At 35.2% G+C, this 10,182-nt stretch overlaps 1 pseudogene; it reads left to right on the top strand.

Moving 5' to 3' along the window:
- Positions 1 to 6,405: 6,405 nt before the first annotated feature.
- On the top strand, positions 6,406 to 7,319 carry LOC132051095 (dirigent protein 22-like; annotated as a pseudogene).
- Positions 7,320 to 10,182: the final 2,863 nt, after the last annotated feature.

Below are 10,182 nucleotides of genomic sequence, written 5' to 3'. Positions count from 1 at the left end.
ATATAAGGGATTTCAACGGATTTCAGATAATTAGTTAGCACATGACACTCAACCTAATTAAATAAACATTAGAAAAATAATTTTCATCTTTTCTTCTCCTCTCACATTTTCTCAAGACTACGGCCTAACATTTGTGTGTTTCCGTCTCTATATATTTGGAGCTAGTTCATTTGAATATAAAAGTGACAAGAAATAAGAAAGAAGAAAATGGAGAAACTTTTGTTGAAGGCTTTCTTATTTTTGATAATAACAATTTTGCCTTCAACTCATGGACTTGATCAAAGTCCAAAAGGAGTGGAAAAATGGTTCAAGCCAAATAGCCCAAGCCAATATTACATCTCAATCACCAACATTGTTTGGAGTACTGAGGATGATGGACAATCCGTTGACGGTTAAGCCCGAGCCCAACTCAGAAATAATAGGCCGAGTCCAAGGGATCTATGGCTCGGCCTCGTTTAAAGATGTAGAATTTCTTATGACTCTCAATCTTGTCTTCACCAAGGGTAAGTACAATGGTAGCACACTTAGCATCCTTGGGCACAACCAGATATTTCACGAGTATCGAGAAATGCCGATTGTTGGTGGTTCGGGTGTTTTCCGACTAGCACAAGGCATCGCCACCGCGATGTTATACTCCACATTTCCAGAGCCTGAGCGTGACACATGCTTCCTCAAACATTGACAATCACGTTGTTACTACATAATTTAAACTCACGTTGACGATTATATTTCGTATTTTTGTGCGCCGGATTATTCGCAAGCTGAGGTGGGGCCCACACAATGAGATTTTTTTGGGACATGTGACAATTTATACGAATCACATATGCGAAGTTAAACATAACTCAAGAAGGACCCTTGAGCCAAATCAAAGTGGAAGTCCTCCAAACAAATATTTTTAAGTAACGTTTTCGGGTGATCTGACTTCGAGGGGCAGAAACGGTATTATAAGTTTATAATTTGGAAACATACCAAATACAGAAGTTGTAGATAATTGAATTAGCTTTCCAACCATAGGTCGTGGGTCCACAGATGATGTCGGGACAATGAGATATGGATGTTTTAAGGCGGAAAGGTCAGTGGGCTAGGCCCAAACCGGGCCCAACCGGGTTAGGCCCATGACCCATGTTTATTTAAGTGATAAATCAGCCTTTTCTCCTCATTTTTCAGAACAAAACACCCAGAAAATTCTGGAGAAAAGTGAGAAGAGAGCTTAGAGAGAAAAGATCAATTTTGACCAAAATCTGAGCCCCGAATCCCGAAGCCCGTGAAGAGAAAAGTGTTCTACGTTGCGTTGCCTCCAATTTGAGCTAAAAATCGACCAAAAAGAAGGGGGTGGACGTGGTGGCTGCACACTTGAGGTAATATTAAGGTTCCTTTTCATTGCTAATAAGTTTATTTAGAGTTCTACCGAACTAGAACGGAGAAAATAGTGTGATAAATTCATTTGTTGGCATTGTGAATCATGGAATGAGATTTGAAGAGAATTTTGAATGAAAATGAATGTATTCAACTTGTAGAATGTGGAGGATGTTTCTATTGATGTTGTTAGTATTAATTTCGACTTCGTTACGGAAATAAATAAAAAAATTATGAAATAGTTATATCGCGAATTGGTTGGTTGGAAAATTTGGAAAATAATGTGTGGGCTATTCTATGGAATATTTTGGAGCTGGAAATATTATGTTTGTTGGTATTGTTGATAATGATTTGGCCGAGTTAAATTCTCGGGGATGTCCAATTTAGGGGGAGTCTTTGTCGAAATTTCTGAGAAAAAGTAATGGCTTGGAATTGGGTTCTTCGATGTTTATGGCTAATGTTCGATGCCTACTGATGTTATTGTAGATTGTGAGAAGTCGAGGCTTGAGTTGGATTAGCTTAGGAAGCGATCGAGGTATGTAAGGCTTACTTTTTCCTCTTGGCATGTCTTAGACGTACTAAGGTATGACATGACTTGTGCTTTGGGGGTAATTCCGCTCTTACGTTCCGAGTATGTGTATGATCCTTAATTGCTCATAATGTGACACACTTCATATAGTCCTTAAGTCTTATGTATGTTTGGGTTTCAAATAGTGAATAAAGGATTTTGTTCCTAAAAGATTTTAAGTCTAAAAACGTCCCTAACTTTTGCAAACAAAACCGGATTACCTCGATGTTGAAATGATCCTCTAACGTACAATGACTTAAGTTTACATAAGCGGACTCGGAATGATTTGATATACGACTATGGCCTCTATTATACTTTGATATACTTATGATATAAGATGTGTTTCCGAGTACCGTCCGAAAGCTATTTGATATGACTATTGTCCGGATTTTTAAATGATGATTCATGTTGACTACTTCATTGAGTCTTTGAAAATATTTTATGTGCATATAGTTTCTCACTACTCTGCTCGTGCCGGCCTCAATATGTCCCCATCGCGTCCGGGCCGGGGCATGTATTCGAGCACCTCTTCATTGCATTGTTCACCGCGTCCCTCGCCGAGGGCGGGGGCACGTTATATTTACCGCGTCCCCCTTGCTAGCGGGGCCGGGGCATGTTATATGATATGATGATATGGGAGAGGTGGCGAGGATGGCATATGATGATTCCCTTTACAGCGTCCCTCACTCTCGAGGGCGGGCACGTTACGCACACGCATATGTTATGATTTTGATTTACCGCGTCCCTCGTTTTGGAGGGCCGGGGCACGTTACATGAACAGTTTATATATGTGTGTTATGATTTTACTCACCGCGTCCCCTCTCGCAGGCCGGGGCACGTTATATGTTCATATGATGATTTTATGACATTGATATGCGTAATACATGTTTGCAAAGGCAAGTTTTATGATTTTCTTGTACTCCTTGATATGATCCCGCTACTACGTGTCATGCTTACATACTCGCACATATTAAAATACCGACCCCCTTTCTTCGGGGTCGCGTTTCATGCCGCACAGTACACCCGAGATGAGTCGAAGACTTTAGTAGGAGACATTCCGGCGGGATCGGCGAGCTCCGGTTCCTCGGGAGCGCTACCGAGTCGAGCATTATGTTATGACGGTTTGTATATGTTAGAGACTTTGCGAACGTGTTGTGGGTATAAGACGTCGGTTATGTAAGCGGCTATATCAGCCGACGATTTGTTACGCATTGTATTATAAGTCCTATATTGTTTTATATGTTCCAGATTTTCATTGATTCGAGAAAGGAAAAATGTACACTATTCTCCGCAAAATTTTCATTATGTATTTGTGTCATAATCGAGGGCAGTGTGATTATAAGAACTATGTGAGTCAGCGGGTTCGTTTTACCAAATAAGGGTCGGTGCCCATCACGCCAAACGGAAGTGGTGTGACAAAACTCTTGGTTCGTCAATATCACCGCAGTAATGCAATAGTTGAATATCATGTTGTGGTTTTGCATTATTGAAGTCTCCTTGTTTGTTTTGATTGTTCATAATGTATTGTTGATTGTGGTCCATTGACTTTCTTGTGATGCCAATAATACGGAATGTGTATAACAAAAAAATAAATTAAGGTTTGTTGCCTGTTACTTTGGGATCTAGCAGGAAAATTAGTAACCGTTTGGCGTGTATGAAATGACACAAATGTTTTTTACTGTTTGAATACACTCAATAGTGAAAATACACACCCGTAATTAATGATTTTGGCTTCAAGTCAGTTGTTTTAACTGACAATATTTAATTTAGTACTCAACATTATTTCAGAAGACGACTCACATAATTCATCCCCTACATTCTAATATACATGAATTGGCACATATGAGCAGCAGACCTCGGAAGAATCGGGGCTTGAGGAAGTTTAGCTAAGATCCAAAGTTTTAGACACTCATAACTGAGAAGAAAGTCTATCGATTACTAATGTAGGTCATATTTATATAAGTTTCGATATTACTTTATTCACATTATGTAATGCTTTTTGGTTGTATTTTGATATTGAATATGCCCAACTAATTCAAGTTTTTTATTTTATATAGAATTGGGTAATATTGGAATCTTTTTTTTTTTTTTTTGGGCAAAATATGATCTGCTAGGAGTTGTCCTAGCAGAGATTTTATTATAATCCAAGAGTTCAACAAGAGGTATTATTGGAATCTAATATGAAAAGTGAAGTTAATTTTGTGCAAATTGAAGAAAAGATAGAAGAGGAGAAGTTGACTTTTTACAAGCAGGCTAGGAATAGCAGAAAATAATATAAATGGAAAGAGTTGGGTTTGCCAGCAACGCACAACAAAACCAATGGCAGCTATAATATGTTATGGAATTAAGCAATTGGAAACCTAGTCTTTAGGCACTCTCTGTTGGGATTTTATTGAAATATGAATATTTATTTACTAAAGGATTATACTTGAGAAGGTGCCTTTTATGAAAGGAGGTATCCTTTCAAAATTATATAACCACTCTTGTTTATTTAAAAGAATTCTCTGGCCTTTTGAAGACAGATTTTAATGTTGTTTAGAGAGTGATTTTTTTACTTTTTAATATAGAACACATTAATTTTAAAATGAGAAAAATTTCACAAAAAAGGAGAAAAAAGATAAATGGTATTCTAGGCCATAGAGAGGTGTCACTTTATATATACCTAGCTTTATATTATATATAGATTTTTCACTTATATATAGTTTTCTTCAATATTTATGCAGTGTTACCTATTTAAAAATATTTATTTTAATTATATTATTTTATGAAATACTAAAAATTAAATACCCATGGGGCTTACGCCCCGTGCCTCGGGGCTTACTCCTCGCTGAGGCATATGTAAAACACATCGCCTTACGCCCCGCCGTAGGACTTACTCCTCGCTGAGGCATATGTAGCATCGCCTTACGCCCCCGCTTTTTAAACACTAATGAATAGCTGTCACTAATTTTTAAAGTGAAAACTCTATTCAAAAGTAACTAGAATCCTTGAATTTAATCAAATTGGCTTTGACACCTTGGGACTAAAATCATCAAATAAAGATTAACCTTTAACACCATTGACATTAAACCGTTAACATACCAAAATAATAAGATGATAAATAAAGTAACTTCATCTTCTTCTTGTTCAGCATCCCTATATATTAGTCTACTAAATCATTTAAAAATAATCACTCTTCAACATTAACTAGCATATTACAACAAGTACACATCCTCAAACTCAATCCAATAATTCTTTTTCTTATTTTTTTTTTTTTTTTTTTTTTTCATTTTTTCATTTGGCAGTCTTTGATGTTCACGAGTTTCATCCTAAAACGTGCCAAGAGCAAATATCAATGTATAAAGGATTTCAATGGATATGTAACCAGTGGCGGATCCAAGATTCTAAGATCGTGGGTGCTCATTTTCTTTAACATAAAGTTGCTATCAATCACATAGTCGAAGTGCACAACTCTTCGAACGCGACAATGAAAAGAAATTAATGAAAAAACTATGATTAATATTATCATTACTGGGAAAATACTTCTAATCACAAATGAACACTAATAATATCATGATTACCAAGAAAACAAAAAAAACAAATACCTTCTAATCACAAGTCACAATTATTCTCGCCGAGTTTTTATATGTTGAAAACGATGAATGATAGCATCATGGCTAATAGTTGCGAGTACCTTAGGTTCTTCGTAACAAACTAAACAAAGAAATAACAAAAATAATTCAATGAATTTGTTTTATAAAGCATAAGCAATAGGCATTGTGGAAACCCATTAACCCATGCCAACAATAAGAATTGCAAAAACCCAAAATCCTAATCTATTGCGTGTTATATTTATACCCAAATTCTCTAGCTTTAATCAAAATGCTAAATCTCATTACCTTGTTTCTTGTATTTTCATTTTGAGATTTTCGGGGAGGACAATAAAACCTGTTAATTGTTGTGTAGCGTCGTCCTTTTTCGTTTTTTTTTTTCTTTCCAGGTTCTTTCTTACGATCAAGAAAGAGAAGCCAATAAGGGTTACTGGAAGTATAAAGTAATTTTAGTGAAATGAAATATTGGAAAGTATAAAAAACAATAAAGAAAAGGTAAGCAAAAAGTATACTCCATAAAAGAAGAGTGAAGGTAAAAAAGCTTTTTCAATAAAATAGGAAAAGAAGAAGTGCAGCAGCCCTCCCCAAAAGGCTTGGGCGCTGAAGATTCAGCCTCAAAACCAAAGCACCTACCTCACTATTTGGTTAGTGGGTGCTAACGCAATGCTTTATAACCATTTTCCCATATTTTCTATATATGTATACAGAGTTTCCATTTGGGTTAATGGGTGCTCGAGCACTCGGCATACTACATGTGGGTCCGCCCCTGTATGTAACCTACTAAAAGCACTATAATATTCATAGAATATTATAGATTTCAAATAGTTATTTAGCGCATGAACCACAAATATTAAATATCATTTAATTAGAAAAGTCCTTTTAATCTTTTCCTTCGTCTCTCAAATTTTCTCAAGACTACCCTAACATTTGTATGTTTCCATGCTATATATTTGAAGCAAGCTATAGTTCATTTGAATACAAAAGTGACAAGAAATAAGAAAGAAGAAAATGCAGAAACTTTTGTTGAAGGCTTTCTTATTTTTGGCAATAACAATTTTGCCTTCAACTCATGGGCTTTATCAAAGTCCAAAAGGAGTGGAAAAATGGTTCAAGAAGCTTCCCCACGCAAAAGAGAAAATGACCAAACTTCACTTCTACTTTCATGATACTGTGACTGGAAAGAACCCATCAGTAATCCAAATAGCCTAAGCCAATATTACATCTCAATCACCAACATTGTTTGGAGTACTGAGGATGATGGACAATCCGTTAACGGTTAAGCCCGAGCCCAACTCAGAAATAATAGGCCGAGCCCAAGGGATCTATGGCTCGGCCTCATTTAAAGATGTAGAATTTCTTATGACTCTCAATCTTGTCTTCACCAAGGGTAAGTACAATGGTAGCACACTTAGCATCCTTGGGCACAACCAGATATTTCACGAGTATCGAGAAATGCCGATTGTTGGTGGTTCGGGTGTTTTCCGACTAGCACGAGGCATCGCCACCGCGAAACCTCTTTGGGTCAATATCACCGCACAGAATGCAATAGTTGAATACCATGTTGTGGTTTTGCATTATTGAAGTCTCCTTGTTTGTTTTGATTGTTCATAATGTATTGTTGATTGTGGTCCATTGACTTTCTTGTGATGCCAATAATCTGGAATGTGTATAACAAAAAAATAAATTAAGGTTTGTTGCCTGTTACTTTGGGATCTAGCAGGAAAATTTGTAACCGTTTGGCGTGTATGAAATGACACAAATGTTTTTTTACTGTTTGAATACACTCAATAGTGAAAATACACACTCGTAATTAATGATTTTGGCTTCAAGTCAGTTGTTTTAACTGACAATATTTAATTTAGTACTCAACATTATTTCAGAAGACGACTCACATAATTCATCCCGTACATTCTAATATACATGAATTGGCACATATGAGCAGCAGACCTCGGAAGAATCGGGGCTTGAGGAAGTTTAGCTAAGATCCAAAGTTTTAGACACTCATAACTGAGAAGAAAGTCTATCGATTACTAATGTAGGTCATATTTATATAAGTTTCGATATTACTTTATTACATTATGTAATGCTTTTTGGTTGTATTTTGATATTGAATATGCCCAACTAATTCAAGTTTTTTATTTTATATAGAATTGGGTAATATTGGAATCGTTTTTTTTTTTTTTTTTTTTTATATATGATCTGCTAGGAGTTGTGCTAGCAGAGATTTTATTATAATCCAAGAGTTCAACAAGAGGTATTATTGGAATCTAATATGAAAAGTGAAGTTAATTTTGTGCAAATTGAAGAAAAGATAGAAGAGGAGAAGTTGACTTTTTACAAGTAGGCTAGGAATAGCAGAAAATAATATAAATGGAAAGAGTTGGGTTTGCCAGCAACGCATAACAAAACCAATGGCAGCTATAATATGTTATGGAATTAAGCAATCGGAAACCTAGTCTTTAGGCACTCTCAGTTGGGATTTTATTTAAATATGAATATTTATTTACAAAAGGATTTTACTTGAGAAGGTGTCTTTTATGAAAGGAGGTGTCCTTTCAAAATTATATAACCACTCTGGTTTATTTAAAAGAATTCTCTGGCCTTTTGAAGACAGATTTTAATATTGTTAAGAGAGTTATTTTTTTACTTTTTAATATAGAACACATTAATTTTAAAATGAGAAAAATTTCACAAAAAAGGAGAAAAAAGATAAATGGTATTGTAGGCCATAGAGAGGTGTCACATCACTTTATCTATGCCTAGCTTTATATTATATATAGATTTTTCACTTCTATATAGTTTTCTTCAAATTTTTATGCAATGTTACCTATTTAAAAATATTAATTTTAATTATATTATTTTATGAAATACTAAAAATTAAATACTCATGGGGCTTACGCCCCGTGCCTCGGGGCTTACTCCTCGCTGAGGCATATGTAAAACACATCGCCTTACGCCCCGCCGTAGGACTTACTCCTCGCTGAGGCATACATAGCATCGCCTTACGCCCCCGCTTTTTAAACACTGATGAATAGCTGTCACTAATTTTTAAAGTGAAAACTCAATTCAAAAGTAACTAGATTCCTTGAATTTAATCAAATTGGCTTTGACACCTTGGGACTAAAATAATCAAATAAAGATTAACCTTTAACACCATTGACATTAAACCGTTAACATACCAAAATAATAAGATGATAAATAAAGTAACTTCATCTTCTTCTTGTTCAGCCTTCCTATATATTAGTCTACTAAATCATTTAAAAATAATCACTCTTCAACATTAACTAGCATATTACAACAAGTACACATCCTCAAACTCAATCCAATAATTCTTTCTTTTTTTTTTTTTTTTTTTTTTTTTTTCATTTGGCCAGTGCTGATGAGTTGTTCACGAGTTTCATCCTAAAACGTGCAAAGAGCAAACATCAATGTATAAAGGATTTCAATGGATATGTAACCAGTGGCGGATCCAGGATTCTAAGATCGTGGGTGCTCATTTTCTTTAACATAAAGTTGCTATCAATCACATAGTCGAAGTGCACAACTCTTCGAACGCGACAATGAAAAGAAATTAATGAAAAAACTATGATTAATATTATCATTACTGGGAAAATACTTCTTATCACAAATGAACACTAATAATATCATGATTACCAAGAAAACAAAAAAAAAACAAATACCTTCTAATCACAAGTCACAATTATTCTCGCCGAGTTTTTATATGTTGAAAACGATGAATGATAGCATCATGGCTAATAGTTGCGAGTACCTTAGGTTCTTCGTAACAAACTAAACAAAGAAATAACAAAAATAATTCAATGAATTTGTTTTATAAAGCATAAGCAATAGGCATTGTGGAAACCCATTAACCCATGCAAACAATAAGAATTGCAAAAACCCAAAATCCTAATCTATTGTGTGTTATATTTATACCCAAATTCTCTAGCTTTAATCAAAATGCTAAATCTCATTACCTTGTTTCTTGTATTTTCATTTTGAGATTTTCGGGGAGGACAATAAAACCTGCTAATTGTTGTGTAGCGTCGTCCTTTTTCGTTTTTATTTTCTTTCCAGGTTCTTTCTTACGATCAAGAAAGAGAAGCCAATAAGGGTTACTGGAAGTATAAAGTAATTTTAGTGAAATGAAATATCAGAAAGTATAAAAAACAATAAAGAAAAGGTAAGCAAAAAGTATACTCCATAAAAGAAGAGTGAAGGTAAAAAAGCTTTTTCAATAAAATAGGAAAAGAAGAAGTGCGGCAAGACGCATTCGAACCCTCCCAAAAGGCTTGGGCGCTGAAGATTCCTCGTAAAACCAAAGCACCCACCTCACTATTTGGTTAGTGGGTGCTAACGCAATACTTTATAACCATTTTCCCATATTTTCTATATATGTATACGAGTTTCCATTTGGGTTAATGGGTGCTCGAGCACTCGGCATACTACATGTGGGTCCGCCCCTGTATGTAACCTACTAAAAGCACTATAATATTCATTGAATATTATAGATTTCAAATAGTTAGTTAGCGCATGAACCACAAATATTAAATATCATTTAATTAGAAAAGTCCTTTTAATCTTTTCCTCCGTCTCTCAAATTTTCTCAAGACTACCCTAACATTTGTATGTTTCCATGCTTATATTTGAAGCTAGCTATAGTTCATTTGA

The sequence above is a fragment of the Lycium ferocissimum genome, chromosome 3 (assembly GCF_029784015.1).
Source record: "Lycium ferocissimum isolate CSIRO_LF1 chromosome 3, AGI_CSIRO_Lferr_CH_V1, whole genome shotgun sequence".
NCBI classification, from domain to species: Eukaryota; Viridiplantae; Streptophyta; class Magnoliopsida; order Solanales; family Solanaceae; genus Lycium; species Lycium ferocissimum.
This window is presented reverse-complemented; position numbering and strand designations above follow the sequence as displayed.